General features: G+C 48.2%; 1 long non-coding RNA gene across 5 annotated transcripts in view; it reads left to right on the forward strand.

Moving 5' to 3' along the window:
- Positions 1-24,833, forward strand: part of LOC125133023 (uncharacterized) — a 220,050-nt gene that overhangs the window by 87,364 nt on the left and 107,853 nt on the right. For 4 of the 5 annotated variants that reach the window (XR_007136404.1, XR_007136398.1, XR_007136416.1 and 1 more), the window contains one exon: positions 19,416-19,492. This is a non-coding gene — a long non-coding RNA (uncharacterized LOC125133023). Of the gene's footprint in view, positions 1-19,415; positions 19,493-21,778; positions 23,486-24,833 lie in introns of those variants that run through there. The other variant, XR_007136413.1, reaches the window with a different exon arrangement.

The following is a 24,833-nucleotide window of genomic DNA, read 5'->3' on the forward strand; positions in this document are numbered from 1 at the left end:
TTTTCTCTCTTTGCCCATGTTGACAGGTCTGTGGGCTCGCTTACCTCTGCCTGTGTTAGTGCTGTGTCCGTATGTGTGTGTATATGGAGGTGACTTCGGGCATCGCTGTTGTAGCTGTGTATGTATGAGATGAGTCTGTAGACGTGAGTGCACGCGCGAAGGTGTGTTGGTGTGTTTTTATGTACACAGATGTTTGTGGATGGTGTCTATAGAGAGCCCTTTGTAGTATACAGTGTGTCTGCCCATAAATGTGTACCTATGACGATGTACGCCGTGTGTCTGTGTGCACATAGATGGCGGTTATTGTGCACAGTGATTACTCTGTGTGTGTGTGTGTGTGTGTGTGTGTGTGTGTGTGTGAGAGAGAGAGAGGGGGGGGGGGAGAGAGAGGGAGAGAGGGAGGGAGGGAGGGAGAGAGACCCAGGATATTGCCAACACAAATGAAGCTGCAAACTCTGCTCTTCATGTGTCCCTTGCAGCCTTCAAGGGTCTCAGCATCTGACCTCTCCTTAGGTCAGAAGAGATAACCAGAGGGAGGGGAGTGAGACCCAGGCTCACCCTGAACCCTCTGCTGGCATCGTGGTGCCAGATGTCAGGAACAGAGGTCCTCCAGCCTTGCCCTGCCAGCCAGTCACTAAGCCTAAATATTTCCTGAGACCCGAGGCCGTGTTTGCTTAAAGCTGTGAGGTCACTGCGCATGGGCACGCTCTGGCTTGAGTGCTTTCCTTTCTGTGGGCTGAGGAGAGTGGGTGCTGGGGGAGCAGGTGACCTAGGGGTGCCGTCTCCCTGCACGGAATGCGCTGGCTTAATCCAGTTTTGCTTCACCTCCAGAAGTTTAACTTTGGCAATGCATTCACTGCCTTGCTCATTTAAAACAACATGCCCTAAACGTTGATGTTTTTGCCAAATCTGTACTTCTCCTAGAACTGTTATTTACTTAGCATTTTAAAAAGTTGGTCTGCTCCTAAAAATGTAAATCATCTATTTAAGCTTTATTCAAAGCAGTTGTAACTTATGGAATCAAAGATTCGATTGCTATTGATTGATGTATATATTTTAAATTTTTATTTAATGCATATTAAAATAAAAGGCACGGATTCCTGTACCCCTTCGCATCATCTTGTTTGCCCCAGGTTGGGATGAGAAAGCTCTGGAAGTCCCCTCTTGCCTTCAGCTTCAGAGGGAAAAGTCCGTGTCAGGAGATCCAATTTCCATAGGACCTGTTCCTAAAGACACATTTTGCATAAAACCAGGCAGGTTGTACCTGCCTTCAGATACTGGGAGAGCAGTTTCCACATCCCTGGATGGAAAATGCTTTGTCTCCTCAGCCAGGGCTGGGCCCCCCGGGAGCCTGGGGATGCAGTGCTGGTGGGCGCTCTGAGGGGCTTCTGAGGGAGCCCTCTGCCCCCTCTCCTTGGTCAGCATCCTCCCCTGGGGACCCAGTGGCTCAGTGGTGTCATTGCCTTGGTGATCCTGAGCAGTGTTGCAGGCACAGTACTCCTCCCTTTGCAGTGGAGATGAAAGAAGGGGACGGCCGGGGAGGGGAGGGAGGAGGGGAGAGGAGGAGGGACAGATGCCCAGACAGATGGGCCCGGCCACCAGCTCTCCCCACCTAATGAATTTCCTTCCCCGGCCCTCAGGCAGGTCAGTGAATGAGACCAGCGCCAGCATCTGGGATGATTCCAGCACGAGGCTAATAAACCAGGCCTAGAATGAATCCTGCTTCCCTGGAGATGGAGGGAGGCAGGCCAGGCACTGGGAAAGCTGGGGGGTGGGGGTGCAGAGCCCTGCAGCAGCCAGCCTTTGGGCGACACTGGACAGAGCCCCCTTCTGACAAGAGTTGGTGGCCTCAGAGGCACTGGCAGTGCAGGGTTGTGTCCCCAGAGCCAACTGGTGGGTAGGTTGTGGGGGGAGGGGGAGTTCTCCCAGTGGCCTGCCTTCCTGACCTCTGGGCCTCAGGACAGGACCCCCTTCTCCACTGTCACTTCATTTATTCCTTCGAATGAATCCCCAGTTATCCAAGAAGGCATCATTCTTCTTCAGGGAAGCCTTCCTGGACCCCAAGGGGCCCCGTCCACAGGCCCCCCCAAGGGTCCCTGAACTTCTGCCCTCAGCCTCCCCCACACACAGGCGGGGCTGGTCTCTCCTCTTCTGGAATGCAAGCTCATGGGGGCAGGGCTGGGGGGAACCTCTAGCCCTGGGCCAATGCAGTACCTAGCAGGTAGCAGGTATGGAATATTCATTTAGTATCAGCTGAGTGAAAGAAAGAAGGAGGGGGCAGAGTTCCCATCATGGCACAACAGAAACAACCATGAGGAACAAACCATGACTAGGTTGCAGGTTCGATCCATGGCTTCACTCAGTGGGTTAAGGATCTGGCATTGCCGTGAACTGTGGTGTAGGTCACAGACGCAGCTCGAATCTGACATTGCTGTGGCTCTGGCATGGGCTGGCAGCTACAGCTCCGATTAGACCCCTAGCCTGGGAACCTCTATATGCCATGGGTGCGGCCCTCAAAAGACAAAAGACAAAAAAAAAAAAAAGAAAAGAAAGAAAGGAGGGGGAAGCTGGAGGTAGCAGGGGTTGTTACTTCTCTAGGGGAGCAAACCCTTCCCTGGATGGAGAAGGCGAGAAGAAATCTGTGCCACTAGAACCCAGGGCCCTGGGGAAACCCTGGTGCCCTGGGCCAGTCCCACCATTATCTGGGGATGGCCTTAGCCACCTACTCACCTTCCTGAGCCTCCAGGTTCCCGTCTGGGTTGTTCAGATCCAATCAGGTGGGCTCTTTGGAAATGCTTTGACAGGCGTCTCGAGTTTCTCACACCTCCCAAGTGTGTAATGGAATCACACAATCTGCATCTGATGCAGTGGGGGTGGGAGGGAGTGGGCATGAGAGAACACTTCTTTTAACTGCATTTCGCAGATCTACCTTAGTCTTGATAAGAGAGGTGAACTTGCCCTTGCTCAGACACTGGGTAAGTGATCCGGACAGTTTGGTTCAGTTCTGGAACCATACTGTCCGGATCAGAACCCAGCTTGTGACTGGGTGGCTGTGTGCCCCTGGGTGGCTCTCTAAGCCCTGATGTCTCATCTGTGAGGCGAGAGTCCAAACGGTACCTTCCTCGTGGTGTTGGTCTCGGAATGAAACAAGATTATTAATAAAACTACCTTTTTATTAATTTCTGGGATTTTAAAGCCCATTTCCTTTTCAGCCTTGTGTTCCTCCCCCACCCCAATCCACGATCCACTGCTGACTTTCTTCTGCCCTCTTTGCACACGGCTCTCTCAGGGAATGTCTACTTTGTCCCAGAAAGGAGGACTGTGGGGGTGTGGTGTGAATGTGAGCGTGCATGTGGGATGCCATGGGCTTTTGCGGGTGCTCCTGTGCCCGTGTGCGGATGTGGGAGAGTGTGTGTGCACATACGTGGAAGTGAGAGGGCTGGATTCAAGGGCAGAAAGTACTCTGTGAAGTGTGAATTTGTGTCTATAAATGGGAACCTGCTGTGAGAGGGGGAGTAGGCGTGTGTCTGTGTCTGTGCCTGCGCCTGTGTGTGAGCCCGATGCATGAGCACACCCAGGCTCCAGGAGGGAAGGGAGCAGATGTGGGTGGGAGATCTCCGTGGGTGAATTTCAGATGACAACAGAAGGGCTCCCCGCCCAGCCAGGAATTCTGGGGTTTGCCATTCCAGGGCCAGCGGGGCGAGGCTCAGGCCAGAAGAGGGATGACGACTAATCTTTGAAGGGCATTGTGGGGCCGGAGTGAGGTTGGCCCCTGTGTGGGCAGCATTTCCATGGAGAAATTCCACTGGGGAAGCAGTCTGTGGCACTACACAGTGCATCTGCAGAGGACACTGCTCCTGTCCCCCAACAAACACATCAGCCTCACGTGTCTTCAGAGGCACGAAGCAGGTTTTCTTAACTCTCAAATATCTCTCTGCAAATTTGCCACCTCTTGACTCTGGAGTCCAACATTTTGTACATCCTGACACCAAAGACGAACTAACTTCTTCCCTCAATTCCCATTCAAAGAATCCTAGGGAAGGTCTCTGATTGGTCTGGATTGGACCAGTCAAAACTGCTTAAGGGAGGAGTGTACCATGATTGGCTCAGTTTGGACCAATCAATAGAGGTTGGGGAGCAGGGTCATGTAAGGCATGGCCTCTGTGGAGAAAAATCCAGTGGTTGTAGTCGGGACAGGGTTATTCCCAGGAAAGGGCACTGGCACCAGGCAGGTAGGATCATGGTTACTGATTACACCTGATCTTTTGCTCAAATTCTTGAACTTTTTTAGAGGTTTATTTGACGGGACCCCAAAGGTGTTTCAGTCTCCAGAGGGTCCTACTGAAATTCTTATTAAACTCATACTCAAGTTGAAATTGGCTGCCAAGGATTTGAAATCCTGTGGGAATAGGGAATAAGACCAGATTCCTATGGGATGGCTTTACAGTTTGGCTTCAGGACCTGCCAATGCATGCATAAAACATAAAAAGAAACAGCTTGAGAAAAACACAGGCTTTGGAGTCAAATGAGATTGGGATCAAATCTCCGCTTGGCTTCCCCAGGAGCTGGTTGTGTGGCCTTGGGCAAGTTACTTCACTTCTCTGGGCCCCTGTAAAAACAGAAAATGAAAGCAGGGCTGTCCTGAGGGCAGGGCTGTCCTGAGGCCTTCTGGATAAGTTCACTCACGTCATCCATTGCTTATAGCTGTTTACTAAACAGGTGCAGCTGACGCTTTCTTTAAATCAGCCTGGCTGGTCCTTATCCTCCAGTTACTAGATCATAAATCTTGTGAGCTATCTATCCCTAACCAAAAGATGAGGTCACACATTCTCCTGGCAAAGCAAGCACTCCGTTTTCCTGATTTCCTCATTAGGTTACAGGCAGCAGAGAGAACTGGCATAACTTTGCAGTCAGGTAGAACTGGGCTTTGAATCCCACCTCTGCCACCAGATGTGTGACCCTGGGCAGATCACTTCTCTTCTCTTCTCTGATCTTTTGACAGTAGGCAGTTCTTCCCTCAAAAGCTGCATGTGAGGAGTAAATATAACAACACATGTTACTGCCCAGCATATGATTCCAGTGCTCAGTCACGGATTAAAAAAAAAAAACAAAAAACATACTGAGTACCTACTACTCATCATTTAATTATCTGACAAGTGTTTATGGAGTGTCTCCTATGTGCCAGAAATTCTGCTAAGTGCTCATAGCCATGAGCAAAACAATCTCTCATTGTCACCGTCTAGTACCTGTGATGGAGATAGACAACAAACCAACAGATAAATAAATATCTGGTGTCAAGTAGGGATGCATTCTTTTGAGGAAAAACATCAAGGGAATGGAGGTAGGGAGCGATGGGGCAGGTGTGTGGAGCGGACGGTGGGATGCGAGTTCAAGTTCAGCAAGCCAGTTGTGTACATTGCCAGGGGTACAGCGATACAAAGACTAGTTCCTTCCATCTTTCCTTCTAGGAGCTGGCATTCCAGCGGGGAGACGGAGAGAAAGCAGACAGTGTGGTTGAAACTGGAATGGAAGCATGAGGAGGGAGATGGGGACTCAGAGGCAGTCACTATAGACCCTGTGCTCTGTCCCCGGTCCCCTTTCTCTCTCCTGGGAGGGAACTAACACTTAGCATAATCCACCTGGGATTCAGAACCACTAAATCCATGTAGCACCATTTAGCAGCATTCTGGTCCCCTGAAAAGGCCTCGAAATCCTCCTCCTCCTCCTCCTCCTCTTCCTCCTCTGGGTTGCTCTGGGCAGAGGCAGGAGGGCTCCATGTTCAGTGAATTTAGAGTCAGATCAGGTTCTAATCCTGACTCAGTGCTCATTGGCTGTATAACCTTGTAGTTTTGTTTTGTTTTTCTTTTTATGGCCACATCTGTGACATATGGAAGTTCCCAGGCTAGGGGTCAGCTCGAGCTCCAGCTGCCAGCCTAAGCTACAGCCACAGCAACACTAGATGTGAGCCGCATCTGTGACCTGCGGCACAGCTTTCAGCAACACTGGGTCCCTAACCACTGATGGAGGCCAGGGATCGAACCCGCATCCTCATGGAGACTGCGCTGGGTCATTAACCCTCTGAGCCTCACCAGGAACTCCAGGCTGTGTGACCTTGGATGGGCCCTTCACTTGGCTGAGCCTTACCTTCCTCATCTGGGAAATGGGGATATTAATGGAAGAGAGTGACAGAGCATTTCAAAGACTCCTCTCCCAGAGTCCAACCAATGAGATGTCACTGCCCTGCCCTTTTCCTCCATCTTCTTCCTTTCTCTTCTTCCTCTGCCCATGCTTTGGGTTCTCTTCCATCTGGGGAGCAGGTCTGTGCTCCCCTTCAACATTCCGTGATGTGTGGAGGTCAGGAGAGGGCGTGGCAGGAACAAGGTGAAGTCTTGCCTTAGCTATTTCGCTGTGTCACCTGGGACACCCCCTTTCCCTCTCTGCCCCTTATCTTCCTCATCTGTCAGTCATAAGGAATAATGACCACCCCACCACACGCCCCACCCCCGCCTCCCAAGCAGGTGGTGAGGATCCATGAATACAGAGCAGAGAAAGGGCCTGGAACATCTCAGATGCCTGATTAGTGCCAGCTGTTGGCTTTCATTTCTAAGCCTCGGGACGTCATCTGAAAATGAGTGACTTTTATTCAGCACTCGCTGTCTGCCAGGCTTTACCTATATTAACCTACGCTATGTGGCTGGTTTCATTTCCTGACTTATATTGGAGCCAAGAGAGGTTAAGTAACTTGCCCAGAGCCCCCGAAGTTAGTAAGCGTTGGGTTCAGCAGTCACAGCCCAGCATCTGGCTCTGGGTGGGCCTGGCAATCTGTCACTGCAGTACTCTGCCTCTCAGCTGTCAAATTGCTCTGGTTGTTGTTGTTCCGGGTGTAGACTGCGCCACAAGGCGCTTCAATGCTACGAGACGAGACGATGCATGGAGGGCCCAGGAGAGGGGCCAAGGCACTGTTTGAATTCCCTGCGCGGCATCTGCCACTCCCACTGGGCTAGATTCTCAGTGAGGGCCCCTCCTGCCCTCAAGGAGCTCAGAGTCTGGTGGCAGAACATCATAGGGAGGCTGAGCAGAGCTGAACATGTGAAACTCAGCTCCAGCACTTAAGGGCCGTGTGCCTTTGGGCAGGCCTCTGAGCTTCAGTTTCTTCATCTGCAAAATGGGGATAATAATCGTAGTGCGGTCCCTGAGGGTTGCTTGAAGGGCATTAACTATGTGTAAAGCACTTGGTTCACAGGGACTGCCCAACAATGGTGGCTTTTTTTTTTTTTTTTTTTGCTATTTCTTGGGCTGCTCCCACGGCATATGGAGGTTCCCAGGCTAGGGGTCTAATCGGAGCTGCAGCCACTGGCCTACGCCAGAGCCACAGCAACGTGGGATCCGAGCCGCATCTGCAACCTACACCACAGCTCACAGCAATGCCAGATCGTTAACCCACTGATCAAGGGCAGGGATCGAACCCGCAACCTCACGGTTCCTAGTCGGGTTCGTTAACCACTGCGCCACGACGGGAACTCCCTCTTTTTTTTTTTTTTTTTTGGCTTTTTTTATGGCCATACCTGAGGCATGTGGAGGTTCCCAGGCTAGGGGTCTAATCAGAGCTACAGCTGCCGGCCTACACCACAGACACAGCAGAGCTTGGGGTCTGAGCCACGTCTGCAACCTACACCACAGCTCACAGCTGTGCCAGATCCTTAACCCACTGATCAAGGCCAGGGATCGAACCAGCATCCTCATGGATACTAGTCGGATTCTTAACCTGTTGCGCCACAATGAGGACTCCCACTGATGGCTTTTAGAGGGAGGAAAGGCCAGTGTGCTCTTCCCTGAAAGCAGGGGCCGCCTGGGGCATGTGCTTTAAGACGGAGGGCTGACAAAGGAAGTCCAAGAGGTTTATCAAGTACCTCTGATGTGCTTCATGCTTAGCAATTATAATCCCATCTGATCTTCACAGTAACTCTGTGGAGGCAGTTACTACCCGTGACTTACAGATCAGGAAGCTTGGCTTAGAGAAGTCACTGCCAAGAGCACACAGTGGTTGTAAGGGAGCTCCCTCTGTGTCCCCTGAGCAGGGGTGTGTCTCAGGAATGAGCGCATGTTCCTGGCAGGGCTTGCATGGCACTGCCAGCCAAGCCCCTTCCTCCCTCTGGCTGGCTCCTTGTCTCCGCTTCCCAGCACTAGTGTCTCCAGGGATCCATCCCAGGCCTTGGTCTTCTCCTTGGGGAGCTCGTCCACTCTCTGAGTCCCCTGTGGGACCCCTTTATTTCAGGTTCCTGTTCCTCAGGTGTCTGGTTCATTTGTCCCGAGGTACCAATAGTCAAGCAAAGTCCCAATAAAAATTCATTGTGCGCCGGGATTGCCACCAACCCTGGGGGTCTCCATTCACATTCTCCGGGGCCCCAGCCTAGCTGTTCAGCTCAATAACTCAGCTTCCGTCTCCTGCCCTCCCCACTGTCTGTGTCCAATTCCCGCTGATCCCGTCTGGCATCGCTCTGAGAGTCGGCCTTCTTACCGCGCTCCCCACCAGTGCAGCCTCGCACCCCATCCCTGCCTCACCCCATACTCAACTTTAAAGCTATCCCCCCCTCAGTATTCTAGTGTCTCCAATATCTGTTCAGAGGAAAGATTCTCATCGATTGTCATTTTGAGTTCTCCCTGTTCTTTCTTTAAACACTGTATTTCTTCCTGACTTTTAGGGAAAACATAAATTAATTTTCCTCCTGTTTATTCAAGAAGTGGCTAATGAAAAACCATTGTGTTAGGGTTTTCTGGGCAAACAGAATATATATGAATTATATAATCATATATATATATGACTAAATATATGATTAAAATGAATTTTATCTGTTTCTTCTTACTTTAATAATGTGGCTCCTAGTACTTACAGTTACTAACATGGCTGATTCTAAAATGGTGAGGAGAGCCCAGGACCTTCCTCGGGTGGATGGGATGATGGATATGGAGCCACCTTTCTGATGCCAAGTACCTAGCACTAGCGAACGTGCTGGGCATCTGAATCTCTGAAATCTTCTAAGGACTCTCTTCCATGAAGTCCCCTCCAATCTAGGTTCCCAGTGCTTCCATCCCACCCATAACCACTCATCACCTTAGCCTCTCACTCCGGCATCTAACCCAGAGCCTGGCAGACAACAGTCAGTACCCGTGATCTCAATGCAAAGAGTAATCCCTGCTCTCGGGATCTCAGTCTTTCTTTCTCTCGGCCTGAATTTGGGTTGATCCCATGTCTTTTGGCTGCATTCCTGGTTAACCGAAAACATAGGAGATATGACCGCCGTTCTTTGTCAGCTCCCCGTGGCTCCCTGGTGTGATTTTTCTGTTCGTGGCTCTCACTTTCTAAACATGTTTTCAGTGGCTCTGCCATTGTTAGAGAAAATTCAAGGGCAAATTGGAAAATGGATGCTGCCTGGTTGCCGTGGCAATGCCAGCTGCTTCTGCCTTCGCACGAGGAGAAAGTGGCCAGGGCTGACAAGATGCGATTTGAGCCTCTGCGAACAAAATCCACACGCCCCCTTCCTATCTCCTTTAGCACCAGCCTTCTTCCAGACCCTCAGCACCACCACCTGTTTTCCCCGGGGGGCCCATCCTACAGCTCATCCGCTGGTACCACGAATGAAACCCACCCCTCTGGATGGAAGCAGAGGTCTGTGTTGCCCTTGCCAGCCACCCCAGTTCTGAAGACCTACTGTGTGACATCTCCACATGTAGACATTAGTGAGTTCAGCTTCTATGCCAGCTTTCATGCTGCTGACAGAACGCCCTGCCCTCTTGGCCTGCTTCCTTAGCTACTGTCATGGGACGTTTCCCTTTTTGGAAAGAAGGTTGTTTTGCAACTAACACAACAGCATCTCTTCTGACTCCTGGATGATGAAAGATAATTATTTGTGTCTGAGAAGATGGTGTCCCTACAAAGGAGGAAAAGGCAAGTAGCCCGGCATCTTCAGGGCTGTTGCATCTCCAGGTGAGCTCTGAGTCGGTGCTCAGTGAAGAGACATTAAATGGCTAATGGAACGCTTGAAATGGTATTTGATTTTACCACAAGCCTGTGGCTTAGAGACTCTCATTATCCCCATTTTACAGATGGGGAAACTGAGGCTTAGTGCGGCCAAACAAGGTGCCGAAGATGACCCTGCTGGCAGGCAGCGGAGCCAGAATTTGAATTGAGACCTCTTTTCCCAGAGCCGGAGGCCTTACACAACTTTGAGCACTATTGTGAACAAATGGGAGGGTGAACAATGATCACCCCCATTTCACCCCCGAGGATACACCGGAAGCTCCTGGAGGTGAGATCAAATGGCCGAGGTCATTCAGCTAAGACGTTGCAAAGCCAGGAGCGGGAACTCAAAGGGTCTATTGTGCTTCAACTTTCACTCCCCCGGCCAGGTCACTGGAATAGGCAGAGGAGCATCTTGGACACAGAAAGGTGTTTGCTGGCTGTCAGTGGACATTTCATGAGTGAGAAGCTCTCTCATAAGCCCTTAAAACATACTCAAAACGTACTGTGAAGAGTCCTGCAGGGCTGGGAGAGCCAGGCTCCAGCCAGAGCTTGGGGCTCATGCGGTGACCTGAGCCCAGGAAGCAGCTGCACCCACAGCCCTCTCAGCAGACCCGGAGCTGAACCGGGGGCAGGTGATGCTGCCGACAGGGGCGGAGAGCGCCTGGGCTGTGGTGGGGGCTGCTTTTCTGCCACGAGGGCCCGGCATTTGCTCTGGGAGGTTAGTCAGTGCTTCCTGGCCCACACAGATGCAGCCAAGACTCTGACAGCTGAAATCTCTCCTAAATAGGCCCTAAGGCCCCAGGGAAGAGCCTGGCTCTCTTCTGGAAGAACCACCTGGACCCTCCAAGGAGGAAGACACGTGTGGATGGAGTTTCTGAGGACTGTCAGAGGGGAGGCGATCTCAGCCTGGTTCAGAGGTTGAGCAGAGGTTTGCTCTCCTAGGGATCTGTACCCCAAAGAAAAGCAGAGGAAGGCATCCAAGAAAGAAAAGCAAAGTACAAGAGCCCTTGGTATGCAACCAAACCACTCAGCCTCCAATGTCACCCTGTGCCTTTAACATCCGAAAGGCTGCCCTGGGCTGTGTTCCCTGCGCACGGGGACGGGGGCTCCCCAGCCAGCCCCCAGCCAACCTCGTGTCTGCTTTTTGCTTCTGCTCTCTTCCCATGGTTTCCCAGATCCAAAATGGACCCACCTCTCCCTTCAGTTCCCCCTTAGAAGAAAACAGGCTTTTGGATTCCCCCAGACCTAAGTTTGAATCATCATTCTACCATTTTTAGGTGTCGGAACAATTTGCTTCGCTTCTGGAAGTCCTCATTTTCTCCTCTGTAAAACAGAGTAAATTCCACCTGTTCCTCTGGGTGGTTGGGGGATCACAAGAGAAAGTGGAGGCAAAGGCTCAGCTTACCACCTGGCCCATGGCCAGTGTTCGGCACGGCTCTCTTTCCCATCTTGCCTTCATCCATTCGAGGGCCTGTGTGCGTGTGGTCCGGAGCCAGCTAGACGCTGAGCTGGTGGCCCCACTGGAGCACTCCTGCAGGCCCGGACACCGCCTGCCCCCCTCTACCCCGGGGCCACTCCTTGTCAACCAGCCTGCCCACCTCTCATTACCGAGCCGGCCTGTAATTAGTCTGCTGCCTGGCTTTGGAGATCAGGCTGGTCAGCAGCCCCTGTCAGCACCTCTGTGGGCGCCCCTTGCTTGTTTCTGAGACCTCAGCTCTGGGCACAGGAATATCTTTGGAAATAAGGCCATGTCAGTTCCTCCCGTGGCCCGTCTTAACTCGAGATTGATGAGACCAGGCCTGCTGGTGTGGATGGATGAAGAGAGGGATTCTGGAAGAGGGTTCTGCCATGCCAGGACCCAAGACTTCAGTCCTGACAGGGAAAGCAAGGAAACGGGACCTGGAAGATAACAGAAATTTCCTCCACCAAACTACCGGCCACCTCATTGCAGATTCTGGAACAAGTTAGGGTTCCCTGATGTTCCTTGGTGTGATTGTCCTTATTCTTACGTCTCAACCTGAGACAGAGGAGTAAGAGGATAGCAGAGTCAGGCAGACCCAGTCTGAATCTTGACTCTGCCTCTTACCAGCTGTGTGACCTTTGGCATGTGACTTCACTGTTCTGAGTTTCAAATTCGCCATCCATAAGATGATACTTCTGCAGCTTGTGAAAATTAAATATATGCAGGCACACAGACATTCATCACTCCAATTGTTTTTTTGTTGGTTTGGTTTTTGGTTTGTTTGTTTGTTTTTGTCTTTTTTGTCTTTTCTAGGGCCACATCCGTGGCATATGGAGGTTCCCGGGCTAGGGGTCTAATCCGAGCTGTGGCTGCCAGCCTACACCACAGCCAGAGCAGCACCAAATCCGAGCTGCGTCTGCGTCCTACACCACAGCTCACGGCAACACCGGATCCTTAACCCACTGAGCAAAGCCAGGGATTGAACCTGCAACCTCATGGTTCCTAGCCGGATTCATTAACCACTGTGCCGCGACGGGAACTCCGGCTATTGCTTAATTTAGCCTGGTCCCATCCTGTTTCCTTCCTATGTTGCTGTGTTTTGCGCATGTGGGCCCCTCTATCCAGATCACCAATCTCCTACGTGACTTGCTTAGCAAATGTCTCTTGATCCTCCAAGGCCCAGCTCAAATGTCACCTCTTCAATGAAGCCTTCTCGACTCCCCAAGCAGTTAGTTACTTTGTCCTCTCTACTCTAGCAGTAATTTGTTTTTGTGTTTTATATGATCCTGGCGCATTGTATGGGAACCGTTTGTAATTGTCTCTCTCATCTTTTCTGCCCTCCGCCATGCCCTGACCCCTCGACTGGGGTGTGAGCTCTTAGAAAACAGAGTCTCTACTTCCTTCCTGGAGTCTGTCCTTCCTGGTAATTCACAGAGTGGGTGCTTTGTAATCCTTTAATCAATTGAATAAATGATTGCATGGAACAAACGAATGGATGGATGAATGATTACAGAAAAGGGAACATTAGACATTAATAAAAGAAAGCTGTGGCAAAAACCTTGCTCTTTCACCACATTTTGCTTTACTCAAGCCCAAGCTGGGCAAAGAGTTGAGGAACAGAAGGGGCCATGTACTCTGCCTACAGACAACCAAGGATGGAGGATCATGGCCAGAAACTAGAGAAGAGGCTGAATTCTAGACCCATCTTCCCCAAGGGCCTGCTGAGTGACCTCAGGCCAATCTCAGTGCCTTTCTCTGCCATAGGACAGATGGTTTCATAAGCCCCCCAGCCCGGGAGAAGAGACGCATGGTCCGAGGAATGTGAGGCCCAGCCAAGGACGCCACTCCCCACAGCTCTGTCCTCTGAGGAAGGCCGCCCTCCTTGACTCGGGAGAGCAGGGATTGGTAACATGTGCCTGGCCCCACCCAGGGAGCAGGAAGGGCCTCGACGAGCGTCACAGCTGTCTGTGAACTGGAATGTTTCCAAGAAAGGCTCCTTGCTTGGGAGAGGGCACCGGCTCCAGGAGGAAAGTCCAAATCCTTCATTACAGATACAGGCCATGTAGGTCTCGGCCTGACCATGACCCCAGCCTCATGGGAGCCACAGAGGGTCCAAACAGGCCCTCAGGCAACCCCTGCACTGCTCCATTCTTCCAGCTCTGCAAGCTTTGCACATGCTGTTGTCTGGCCCTTTCTCATCTTTCTGACTACGTGTAATCTCCTTGGGTGCCTTCCTAACACTTACCACCCCTTCAGTTACTCTAATTCTTCATCCAATTGACTGTCTTCACGGCACTCATCCCCCCCAGAACCGTTTCATCTACTTTTGTGTTGATCGTCTGCCTCTCCTTTTAGACCCTCAACTCTGTGAGGCCCTAACTGGGTTTCTCCTGTTCAAGATTGTACCCCAGGTCTTAGCGCAGGGTGGGTACAGCTTGAGGCAAAGGGGTTGGGTGAATGAATGAGTGGGATAATGAATGAATGAGTGAGGGAATGGATTAGGAAATGAATGAGCAAGTGAATGAATGAATGAGTGCATGAGTGAGTGAATGAATTTGAATTCATTAGTGAATGAGTCTGTGAGTGAATGAGTGCATAAGTGAGTGAATTAATGAGTGCATGAGTGAGTGTAAGAATGAATGAGTGCATGGCATGAGTGAATGAATTTGACTGCATGAGTGAGTAAGTGAATGAGTGCATGGAGTGAGTGAATGACTGACTTCTGAGGGAGTGAGAGAGTGAAAGAGTGCATGGAGTGAGTGAATGAGTGCATGAGGGAGTGAGTGAATGAATGAGTGAGCGAATGAATGAGTGAGTGAATTAGCAGGCTAAATTCTCTGGGCCTGAGTAGGAACAGGCCTCCACGTTTGGTACCAGGCCAATATGCCATGTGTTTCTTCAAGTCCATCTCACTAGCTAGACTCTGTATTGAGACCTCGAAGCCCCTCGCCTGGGCTCTGGAGGGTCTGACTCTTGGCTGAACCCACAGCTTCCAGGACAAGATTAGGCATAAAGTAGATGCACCCAAAATATACACACTCATGTCCAATGAAAAGACGGATGGGATCAGCTTCCTGTAGCAAGAGCTGTTCTCAAGAGCTTACAAGTATAGCCCAGGAGTCAGAAGCTGACTACCTGGGTTCAGCTCTTGGCTCCAGCACTTGCTCTGTGAGACGCAGAGCATATTTCTTACACGCTCTGAGTCCCTGTTTCCTTCAGAACAAAGCAGATAAAAATGGCAGTGACCCTGGGGGTTATTGTGAAGAGAGAGTGAGATAATGCTCGTCTAATGCTGATGCAGGGTATGTACTAATGACACATTAGCAGCTCATAGCTCCGGCACCTGCTGAGGGTATGGCCCACCCACCATGTACTCTGGAAGTGCTGTTAAATGACGGAATGAACTTACATGAAACCTTACTCTCAGGCCCTTAAGTTGGGATTTTGGAGGGTATAGAAACCCCCTCTGACCTCCCCCTTTCTCTGCTCCTGCGCCATCCCTAGACCTGGGCTATAGTTATGTCCTGGATGAGATTAGCAGGGTAACACGGTCATGGAGAGGAGCATCATCATTCGTTTCTCTCAGCCAGGGGTCAGATTTGCGGTCATGGTCCAGTTGCTTACCATGTGAGTCCTGGGAAGATGAGGCCAAGGGGCAAAATTCCAGTCATCCCAGATAAGCATGGACTCTGCCAGCTGGGAGAGTCCATAAGGATCACTCATTTCTTGCCTTAGAAAATGGGGACGCTGAGGCCCAGAATGGGACACGGACTTGCTGGCTCATGGTTAGAGCTGCGACTCATTCCTGGGCCTCTTGGCTTCCAGACCTGATGTTCTAAAGTGAGTCTTGGGCCCAAAAATGAAAGCTTTAAATATCTTGAGAAAAATTTGGGTTGCGCTTGAAAACTACTTTGTTTGTTTGTTTATTTATTTATTGTCTTTTTGTCTTTTTCTGGGGCCACACCCACAGCATATGGAGGTTCCCAGACTAGGGGTCGAATCGAAGCTGTAGCCACCGGCCTACGCCACAGCCACAGCAAGGCGAAATCTGAGCTGCATCTGACACCTACACCACAGCTCAGGATTCATTAACCACTGAGCCACAACGGGAACTCCGGTTTGTTTTTTAAATTTTTTAATTTATTTTTAATTCTTTTTTTAGAGTGTATCTGTTAATCACATAGCCCTAGTTTTTCCCTCCCCCATCTCTCTCCCCTAAGCACAAGTTTAATTTCTGTGTCCATGAATCTGTTTCAGCTTTATATATACATTCATTTGTATTGTTTTTTAGATTCCACACATGAGTGATGTCATATAGTATTTGTCTTTCTCTGACTCATTTCACTAAGCTTAATGTTCTCTAGGTCCATCCATGTTGGTGCAAATGGAAATATTTCATTCATTTTTATTTTATTTTATTTTTATGGCTGAGTAATATGCCATTGTGTTTGTGTGTGTATGTATGTGTATATATATATATATATACATATATATACACACACACATTCATAGATTGTATATACATATATGCCACATCTTAACCCAGTTGTCTGTTGATGGGCACTTGGGTTGCTTCCATGTCTCAGCTACTGTAAATTATGTTGCTGTGAACATTGGGGTACATGTATCTTTTCAAATTAGATTGCTGGATGATATGGTAGTTTTATTTTTAATTTTTATTTTGTTTTATTTTTTGGGTTTTTTTTTTTTGTCTTTTTAGGGCCAATCCCGCGGCATATGGAGGTTCCCAGGTTAGAGGTCGAATCGGAGCTATAGCCACCTGCCTATGCCACAGCTACAGCAATGTCAGATCCAAGCCGCGTCTGCGACCTACACCACAGCTCACAGCAACACCGGATCCTTAACCCACTGAGAGAGGCCAGGGATCGAACCCACAACCTCATGGTTCCTAGTCGGATTCTTTAACCACTGAGCCACGACAGGAACTCCTATTTTTAATTTTTAAAGGAACCTCCATACTGTTTGCCGTAGTGGCTACACCAATTTACTTTCCCGTCAACAGTACACAAGGGTTCCCTTTTCTCCGCATCCTCACCAACACTTGTTGTTTGTTGTCTTTTCAGTAATAGGCATTCTGACAGGTGCGAGGTGATACCTTGTTCTGACTTTGATTTGCATTTCTCTAATCATTAGTTTTAGTTTGTTTTAAAAATAACACGACTACCTCCCATTCTACTAGTTATCTTAAAAATAAATATGAACAAAAACAAACAAAAATTTAGACTGGCTTAAACAACAAGGAAATGGCAATTTGGGGGATTGTCCAAATCTAAAACCTACCCTTCCTTCAACTCCACTCTGCTAGTGCAATGGCCTTGACCTCCGCCTTGATCCTCTCATCCCACAAAGTGACAATGGCGAGACAGCTGCTGCTGTCACATCTAACCATGTATCTATCTATCTATGGCTATAGATATCCAATGGAATATTACTCAACCATAAAAAACAATGAACTTTTGCCATTTATAACAACATGGGTAGACCTAGAGGGAGTTATGCTAAGTGAAATAAGCCAGAGAAAGAAAATTACTTTATGATTTTGACATATATATGAATCTAAAAAACAAAACAATGAACAAATATAACAAAACAGAAAAAGGGTCATAGGTACAGAAAAAAAAAAACAGGTTATCAGAAGGGAGAAGCATAGGGGAAGAAGAGATACAGCTGAGGGAAATTAAGAGGTAGAAACTTTCAGATGCAAAATAAATGAGTCACGAGTTTAAAATGTACAGTGTGGAGAATATAGTCAATAACTATGTAATATCTTTGTACAATGACAGATGGTAACTAGACTTATCGTGGTGATCGTTTTGAAATGTATAGAAATATCAAATCACTGTGTTGTGCAACAGGAGCTAACACAGTGTTGTATGTCAGATATGCTTCAAAAACAAACAAACAAACTCTTAGAAAAAGAGATCAGAGGAGTTCCTGTCATGGCGCAGTGGTTAACGAATCCGACTAGGAACCATGAGGTTGCAGGTTCAATCTCTGGCCTTGCTCAGTGGGTGAAGGGTCTGACGTTGCCTGAGCTGTGGTGTAGGTTGCAGACTGGCTCAGCTTGAATCCCCGGTTGCTGTGGCTCTGGTGTAGCCTGGCAGCAACAGCTCTGAATTGACCCTTAGCCTGGGAACCTCCATATACTGCGGGTGCAGCCCTAGAAAAGAAAAAAAAAAAGGTAAATAAGCACTAGAGGTGTAATATACAACATGATAGAATTAACACTGCTACGTTATACATGAAAGTTACAAATCTTAAGGAAAAAATATTTTTTTCCATTTAACTATATCAGCACATCCCATTAGAATTGTACCTGGTCCCCCATTTAGACTGTAGGCCCCCATGGGGGCAGAAGCTGGGTGTTAACCTCTATAATCTCAACAGCCCAGGACCTACTGCAGAGAAAGAGCTCAGTTAGGGGAACATATAAGTTAACGGGTGATTGATTCATTATAGCCATCAACACAAAACAAAGCCTCAAAAAAAAAAAAAAAACCATTCTTGCAAATTAAATGTGGCCTTTATAACCCACACCAGAAAGGATGTTGCCTTTCTCTTAGGAAAGGAAACTGGTAGACTGATTCAGACACAGCCACTGGACTCAAGGTCTTTTGGTGGCGGGAACCCTAAATCCCTCTTGCTGCAAATACCAGTTAAACCTTTTTTTAATGGCAAAGATTAGTTTTTTATTAAAGTATAGTTGATTTACAGTGTTGTGCTAATTTCTGCTGTATAGCATAGTGACCCAGTCGATATATATATATATCGACACACACACATATATGTGTGTGTGTGTGTGCGTATGTATATATACATATGTGTATATATGTACATATATGTGTGTGGTGTGTGTGTGTGTGTATGTGTATATATATATATATATTCTTTCTCTCATACTGTCTTCCATCATGTTCTATCCCAGGAGATTGGATGTAGTTCCCTGTGTTGTACAGTAGGACCTCATTGCTTAGGTAACTTGGCCATAGGCCCCAAGATATTACAGCCAAGTGTGATATTCAATGTGGGTGCCTGTCTACCCTCTCCTCACCTTAATCCAAGTCCTAGGTACACCCTACAGTTTTGTCCAGTCACCTTTCTGTCCCACCTCCAGGCATGTAGGGCAAACAGGTCAGCCCAAAAGACGAAGTCACGTTTAAGCCGATGCCTAAAGAATGAATCAGAGTTATTTAGATTAGTCAGGTAGGCCAATTGCTGTAACAACCCCAAATCTTAGCGGCTTAGGCTAATACACGTCAGCTTCCTGCTCCTGTCACAATTGACTGAAGGTTGGTGTGACTCTGCTCCACAAAGTCATTCAGGGTCCCAGGAAGTATGCAGGGGAGGTTTTAATGGCCTGAACCTGGATATAGCAACCTATTTTACTCACATTTCATTGGTCTGAACTTAGTATCTTGGTCACACCTCACTACAATGGCTGCTGGGGAGTGTAGTCCAGCTGTGTGCTCAGGAAGAAGAGGAACATGGATATTGTTATTGGAAGAGGTTCAAGAAGATGAAGGAAGGGTACTCCAGATAGAGGAAAGGTTGTACAGAGGTCTGGGGAAAATCTAGCAAACCATACTGGGAAAGCAGCACATGCTCAGCCGGACTGTCATTGGATGTACAAGGAAGGAACAGTGACAGGAAGTGACGTCGGCATCATGCTCACCCTGGCCCTTAAAGAGGAGATAGGATAGGTGCTTATGCTCAAGAACATCCGTTGGATCAAATGGCTAAAGTTTTTACAACTCACACTATCAGTTAATTCTGTGACCATGTGATTGCATAGGGTTTTTCAAATAATGTTTAAAATTTTTATTTATTGATAGGTAACACATTCACATGGTTAAAAAATTTCTAAGTGCAAATGAGTAAATCATGAAACTTTCCTTTCACTCTACTTCTCAGGTGCCCACTTCTTCTCCCTGGAGGCAGCCAATACTGTTAGTTCCCTGTATATTCCTCCAGAGATGTTTTGTGCGCATGTAAGTACCATATGTATTCAGATTTTCCCTTTGCCCATTTTTTTTGCTAATTATAGCATGAAATATCGAGTGCCTTACTTCTGAGAGATGTTCTTCAGTATCGTGTGTAAAGAGCATCTTCACCCTTGTTATGCCAGCAAAGGATTCCATTGTATGGAATCTTAAACCAGCAAGATAGTCCCTTATTGATGGACATTTAGACTGTTCTCAGCTTCCAAATAATCTTGCATTAATTAAATCTGTACACATTCACTTCACGGATGGGTGGGTCTAGTTGTAGGAAAAACTCAGATACCTGGACCTTACAGGTCAAAAGATCATCCTCTCCACACGTGAGCAGACATGAACCACCAGGCTGCTCCGCCTGCCCTATCTGAGCTCTTCCCTGTTCCCACCCAGTGACGCAGACCTGGATGACGCCACAAAGAGGGGCTGAACCCCACCACATGGCTCCTGGTGTGGCTCAGTGGCAAGAATCACCCTTTCTTTGGGAGATGACATATACTGTCTTCAAAGTCTTACTCAGAGACCTCTCAGGGAAGATCAGCCCTTGATCCTTCCCACAGCCCAACCTCAGGGACACCTGTTTCCATGGCCTCTCTTCATCCACCTCATTCATATCCTCAGCTCCAGCCCACTGACTTTGCCCCTACCCCTCAAACAGGCACAAAGCCCACAGCAGGCCAAGGAGGTTGTGGTAGCCAGAACAATGCCCGCTTGAAAGTATCCATGTCCTAGTCCCCCAGTTTTGTGAATGTGTTGCCTTCCATGGCAAAGGGGACTTCACAGATGTGATGAAGTTAAGGCTGTTGAGATGGGGAGGTGATCCTGTATTAACTGGGGTGGAACCAGTTAATTATAAGAGTCTTTAAACTCTGGAAGAAAGAGGCAGAAAGTGAGTCAGAGAGAGATTAGAAGATACTCTGATGCTGGCTTTGGAGATGGAGGAAGAGACCATAAGCCAAGAGATGTAGGTGACATTTATAAACTGGAAAAGACAGAGGAAGTTATTCTCCCCTAAAGCATCCAGAAGGAATACAACCCCCTACCACCACCTTGATTTTAGCCCAATGGGACCCATTTGGACTTCTGACTTCCAGAACTCTAAGATAATACATTTGCATTGTTTTAGGCTCTAAGTTTGTGGCAATCTGTGACAGCAGCCATAGGAAACTCACACAGCAGTCCCTGCTCTATGTCCACTCAGCAGCCCAGTGCTGTCTCCCCACTGACTCTGCAGCCTTCTCCCTGCTCTCAGATGACCTGGCCTCAAATCCCAGTCTACTTACCTACTAGGTGCTCTTGGGCACTCACGCCATCACTTTGAGCCTTGGTTCTCTCATCTGCAAAACACAGCTCACAGACTGGCCACACAGGCCTGCAGCAAGGGTTAAATGAAATTATGCTTGTGAAGTCTCTTAGCAACCGTGCCTGGAACAAAATTGGTGCTTGCTGATATTTTTAGTTGTTGAGCATAATTCTGTAGCTTTCATTTGTGCTGCTAGAACCACCTCCTGCTCTAGCCCTAGCTGCTAGCGCCCTAGCCCTCCCTGAGGAGTCAGGCCCTTCTTGCAATGCTCGGACCAGCAGGGACTCTCAGGGAACAGAGCCCTTCCCACAGTCCCTGGGGTGGAGGTGAGGGGCAGCAGAGCCTTGAGCATTGCCCTCACAGCAAGGACACTCCACCTGGGTTCAAATCCCTTCTCTGCCCCTTCTCAGCTATGTGATGTTGGGAGAGTTACTCCACCACGCCAAACCTCAGTTATCTCCGTTGTAAAAAACCTCCAAGTAGGCTGTTTTGGTGTGAGGTTAAGGCTGTTGAGATGGGGAGGTAATCCTGCATTAACTGGGGATCAGGGTATTGGTGTGAGCATTGAGTGTACTCTTGGCTGGGCGTGTAGCAAATGCTTGATAAACAGCATCAACCAGTCGTCTCCCCAAACTAAGGAGGCATGTCCCTCTCAAGTTGTGGCCCCTCTTTAAGAAAGAGCAGTCCTCCTGGAATCAATAAGCAGTATAGCAGGTTGCAGGACACGAGGTTAATGTATAAAGGCCAATTGCTTTCCTATATAGCAACAATAATCAAGTAAAATTTGAAGTTAAAAACACATTTTACATCAGTAAACCCCTAAATGAAACACTTAGGTGTAAATCTCACAAAATAGGTTCAGGATCTATATGAGGAAAACAACAAAGCTCTGATGAAATAAAAAAACTAAATAAATGTTCATGGATAGGAACTTTCAATGTTGTAAAAATGTCTGTTCTTCCCAACTTGATCTGTAGATTTAGTGCAACCCCATCAAAATCCCAGCAAGTTATTTTTCAGATATTGGCAAACTGACTCTGAAATTAATATAAAGAGACGAAAGACCCAGAATAACCAAGACAATGTTGAAGGAAAAAAAAAAAAAGTTGGATGATTGACACCACCCAACTTCAAGACTTGTTATAAAGGTACAAAGTAATCAAGACACTGTGGTATTGGCAAAAGAATAGACAGACAGATCAATGGAACAGAATAGAGAGCCCAGAAATAGACCCACGTAAATACAGTCAACGGATCCTTGAAAAAGGAGCAAAGGCAAAAACAATGGGGCAGATACAGTCTTCTCACCAAATGGTTCTGGATATTGGACATCCATATACCAAAAAGTGAAGGTCTAGACATAGACCTTACACCCTTCACAAAAATTAACTCAAAATGGGTCATAGGCCTAAATGTAAAACACAAAGCTATAAAACTCTTAGAAGATAATAGAGGAGAAAACTTGGTTGACCTTGAGCGTGATGATACTGCTTTAGATACAACATCAAAGACATGACCATCAAAGACATAACTGATAACCTGGACTTCACTAAAATGTCTCCTCTGCAAAAGACAGTATTAAGAGAGTTAGAGGACAAGCCACGGACGAAGAGAAAATATTTGCAGAGCACACATCTGATAAAGGGCTGTTACCCCGAATATACAAAGAACTCTCAAAACTCAACTGTAAGAAAACACACAACTGGATGAAAAGATGGGCCAAAGATCTTAACAGACCCCTCAGCAAAGAAGATCTGCAGATGACAAATAAGCATCTGAAAAGACGCTCTACATTCTAAGTCATCAGGAAAATGCAAATGAAAACAACAGGGAGAGACCACTGCACACCAAGCAGAATGGCCACAATTCAAACAACACCAAGCCCTGGAGGGGATGTGGAGTAACAGGACCTCTCAGATGTTGCCCGTGAGAATGCAAAACAGTACAGCCACTTGGGAAGACAGTCTGACAATTTCCTACAAAACTAAGCCTACTCTTACCATACAATCCAAAAGAGTTGAAAATTTATGTCCACAAAAAAATCTGCACACAAAGGTCTGTAGCAGCTTTATTCAGAATGGCCAAAACTTGGGGGCAACCAAGATGTCCTTCAGTAGGGGAATGGGTAAATAAACTGTGCCACATCCAGATAATGGAATATTGTTCATCCCTAAAGAGAACGGAGCTATCGAGCCATGCAAAGACTTGTGCCTTAAATGCACATGACTCAGTGAAAGAAGCCAATCTGAAAGAGCTGCATGCTGTGTGATTCCAAAGATACGAGGTTCTGGAAAAGGCAGAACCAGGGAGACAATAAAAAGTGGTTGCCAGGGGTTGAGGGAAGGAGGTGGTGAACAGGTGAAGCACAGAGACTCTTTAGGACAGTGAAAGTACCGTGCAGGATATTACAACGACAAATACATGTCGCCATTCATCTGTCCAGAGTCATACGGTGTACGACACCAAGAGTGCACCCGAACGTAAACTGTGGACTTTGGGGGATTATGATGGGTCCATGTAGATTTATCCTTACTCACAAATGTACCCCTTTGGTGAGTGGTGTGAATGGGGTGGGGGGGCTACCCCTGTGGCGAGGCAGTGGGTATGTGGGAGATCTCTACACCTCCCTCCCAGTGTCACTGTAAACCCAAAACCGCTCTAGAAAAATAAAGTCTTTTTAAAAAGAGAGAAAAGAAAGAGCAAACTTTTACAAGTATGAAATAGAGTCTCAGGTGGGGCTTGTACCCGAGCAGAGCTCTGAAGCGTAAACTCCATTAGCTTCTGCTTTCTGCTCTCAACCTCTTCTCGCCCGTGGTGCCTGCGCCAGACAGCTTCCAGAAAAGTCCCTCCAAACAGACTGAGTAATCGTCAGGGGCCGTGACTCCCTCGGTCTCCCAGCAGTATCCAAGTTCCCTGGGTAAGCGAACAAGAGCTCAGATGAAGCAAATGCAAACTGTCTCTCGGATGAGACCAGCTCCTTGGGACAGGGGGGACAGCTCATCTCCTCCTTGCTCTGACAGTAGGGCTTTGAATGTGGCAAATACAAATAATGGCCAGCCAATTAAATTTGAATTGCAGGTAAACAATGAATCATTTTTCAGTATAAGTAGGGGACACTTTGCCTGGGCCATTTAGCCGGGTGTCCTGTGTGTTTTCCGGCAGCCCTGCCTCCCAGGGACCGAGCAAAGTCAGGTTTGGTGCCCCAGGAAACTAAACTGATTTTAGCAATGGGGCTCCTGACTCTTCTTTCCCAGACAGGGATGTGGTTCTTCAAAGGATGGGTGTCATTCAGGAACGTGCCTCATCTGGAAAGTGGGGGATACAGGGCAGCTGCCCTTCAAGCAGGGTGGTGACCCCGAGCCAGCCCACTAGGGCCTGAATGACTGACCCTGATTGTGAGGCTCTCACTTCTCTCTGATCCTCTGTTTCTCCACCTGTGTAATGACGGTTCCTGTGCTCTTGGGTGGTGTGAGCATCAAGTAGGAAAACGTGGAGTTCCTGTCGTGGCTCAGTGGTTAACGAATCCAACTAGAAACATTGAGGCTGCGGGTTCAATCCCTGGCCTCGCTCAGTGGGTTAAGGATCCAGCATTGCCATGAGCTGTGGTGTAGGTCGCAGATGCAGCTTGGATCCTGCGTTGCTGTGGCTGTGGCATAGGCCAGCGGCTACAGCTCCAATTCAACCCCTAGCCTGGGAACCTCCATATGCCACGGGAGCAGCCCCAGAAATGGCAAAAAGACCAAAAAAAAAAAAAAAAAAAGAAGTAGGAAAACGTGTAAAATGTAGGTATAGGAGTCAATGGTTAAGTATCCCTATGTTACCATCCCTTCGTGATGTTTTAATTGTCAGCTATTTAGGAAAAAAGATATTTTCCCAAACTCTTGGGCCTGCCTTGCTGATGGGGGCTCTTGGGCACACGTGCGTGGTCCACAGCTGCGCCCCCCTCTGTGCTGAACCCTCTGTTCTGTGTTGAACAAGCCTGTGTCCTTTGTTGCTCCAGTGGGTTCTGGCAGGCTGCCCACTGGACTGTTT

Source organism: Phacochoerus africanus, chromosome 1, assembly GCF_016906955.1.
Source record: "Phacochoerus africanus isolate WHEZ1 chromosome 1, ROS_Pafr_v1, whole genome shotgun sequence".
Taxonomy (NCBI): domain Eukaryota; kingdom Metazoa; phylum Chordata; class Mammalia; order Artiodactyla; family Suidae; genus Phacochoerus; species Phacochoerus africanus.